Raw genomic sequence first — 2,959 nt, forward strand, 5'->3', positions numbered from 1 at the left:
TTCAAGCGTGGATGTGGACTTTCAAATATTTATATATGGACATTTCAGATATTTGTACTTATCGAATTATTTTTACTATTTCGAAAGTGACGGGTGTCACATTTTGGTATCAGAGCTATTTACTTATCGTAACATTTTATTATGTAAATCGGGGTGTCACATTTACATCTGTATTTCTCATAAATGATTAAGCTAGCGGTTGATAAAAAAAAAGATTAAGCTAGCATGGACTAAGATCTGGAGATACAAGACTAGTAATGCAAACATTTGTTCATTTTTTATATGTGAATCAACATCTAGCGTTCACGAGTTTGATTCCCTTTCTCCATATACATGTAAATTATACAACGAAAATTATATACAAGCATGATGCATTCAAGAATTTTAAATGTATTAAATATACACGCTATATCACCGCAATCATCATATCACCTATTTTATTTTATTTCAACATGCCTTTCTTAGACACTATCTGAATAAGAAATCCTAGATGTATTCTTTATCAAACGTGTTATGATCATCATGGGGTTGCATATAAAAGCATTTACGCACTTTGAGTACAGTAGAGGTTTATCTAATGACTTTACTTACTATATATAGCACTTTATTATATATTTTCCTTTGGGTATCTTTCGATCATTTTGTTTCTGGCTCTAGCGATACTACAATATTCAATCTACAATACATTCGGGTGAGAGAAAAAGTATGACATGTATATCAGATTTCTCCATGCATACCAATTTGATAGTGCATATCGTTACTCAATCAGACTATTAACTTATCTAATTAAGTCCAGTAATGTATTCTTTGGGAAAAAAAAACAATTATTTTTTTTGCAACAAACGACTATTCTATTACTCAAAAAATAATAATATATGATTGTATAGCTCAACACATCTATTTATAATTCTCCAAAAAATGTCACAAAATATGATTGTATGCATAAATCCTATCTTAGCATTGTCATGTATTAAAAGTTTAGCATGTGGTACTAGAGATTTGACCACCTTTTAGTTATTTGTGAAACTAGTAATCATGTATTACAAATTCACATCCGCAATTTTAAATCAAAGTTTAGACAAGTCATAAGATCTATATGTATACATCCACATAGAATCGATATAGTATGTTTGCTCTTAGAGGAAAAATATCTTGGAAATAGAATAGATATATAAGCCGACAGTTATTGAATAGTTTTTGGTATGTCTGTTGAAATGTTTTGAATAGAGAGAGATTTAAGAGAATCTATTTGCGTGGTTTTTTTTAATTAAATATTATTAAATTAACCCGAAACCGGGAATATAGTTTCGATTACAAACCCGACTCAAACAAAATCACCCTATTCAAATGTTTTCTAACTAGCTTCGCTCGACCTATATCCCCGGCGCGTTCCGCTAGATCGGATCCATATAATCCTAGAGTATTGACTACAGTTCTCAATCTTTGACGATCACCACGGGAAGGAGAGATTGACCTCATTTCTTCGGATGCCGGGGTGTTCCCATGTCGTCTCTGGAATACCCGATGGACTCGTCAAAGTTTGTAATCGTCACTGTCACTCGTCAAAGTTTGCATTTACCTGGTTTGTTTTGGGGTTTATTATTTGTTCATAGATTCTTCTTCTTCTTCTTCTTCTTTAAGTAGCTTTCTCCTTATGTAGCACGAGTTGTCTGAGTTGTCGGCAGGCAAAAACAGATTCATTCCATGCTTCTTCTTTTTTTGTTGAACCATGCATTAGAAAAGACAAGAAGATCTAAACTACTTATGTGGAGCACCTATTTGAGCAACTCAATGGTTAGAAGTTAGAACCTCAAATTGAATATCTAAAACAAAAAGTATTATTTTAGTGGTATTTTATTAGGTAACACAAAACAAAATAACATCAGTTATTATATATATATACAATGAAAACTTGTATCAAAATCTCTTTGATTACTACTATTCACTTCTTTAACAATATATTTTTGAGATAATCTCTGTTAGATTTTTTGGATGGAGATGCTTTTAAAGAGCAAACAAACAAAAATATGTTTTAACATACTAATTTGCCGACAACATACATCAACTAATTTCTGAAAGTACATATCACTGATATTTAAATATGTATGTACAAGCCTCAATTTCTGCTTTGGCTCTCTTTTTTGAACGATCTGCTTTAGCTCTCTTAGCTTATGAATTTTAGTCAAATCTAAAGAAAATATGTTGGAAGTATACGTGTTGGTGGGAGGACATAAACGAAGAAACAGCGTTTAAACCAAATTAATGTTGACAAAAAGGCCAAATTAAACATAATACAAGTACAACCAACAAAGAAAGCTGCCTACAAGATAGGAGGTCTCCGACACCGACTCACACGAACATACACAACGGCACAATATGCTCTCTTCTTCCACACATTGTGTAGAAACACAATAAAATTTATTAAAACTGTTGTTGTAATATTTTTATATCAGCTAATAGAAAATGAATTTGCACTCCTAACTTAACCACGTACAAGTCATTAAGAAAAAGAAGCTCACATTTATTATATTTAAATGTTCTAACGGATTTTCAGCAAATTTTGTTCGCCAATCACCCTGAGTTTTTATTAAAACAAACAAAAAATGAGGCTAAATAGTACAGTAATACAATATAGGGAAAACTGTTTTTTAGAGCAAAAAAATAGTAACTATGTCCTTTAGACTAATCTATATTTTGTGTCATATTTTCCTATAATACCCTTTAATATTTATGAAAATAATTTTAATAAATAGTTTTAGAAACAAAAAAAATTTGAAAAAATAGTAACATTTGTTAAAATACCTATATGAACTTAATGGTATATTTTCCAGTTATAAAAAAGTTAAAATTATAAATTTCAGATTATGTTCTAAAAAAAGTAGAAATGACATTCTACGAAGTAGAAAACGAAATTTACTTTTTTCATTGAATCTACAATGTTTAGAATACGTGATCTACG

Source organism: Brassica oleracea, chromosome C6 (genome assembly GCF_000695525.1).
Source record: "Brassica oleracea var. oleracea cultivar TO1000 chromosome C6, BOL, whole genome shotgun sequence".
Lineage (NCBI taxonomy): Eukaryota > Viridiplantae > Streptophyta > Magnoliopsida > Brassicales > Brassicaceae > Brassica > Brassica oleracea.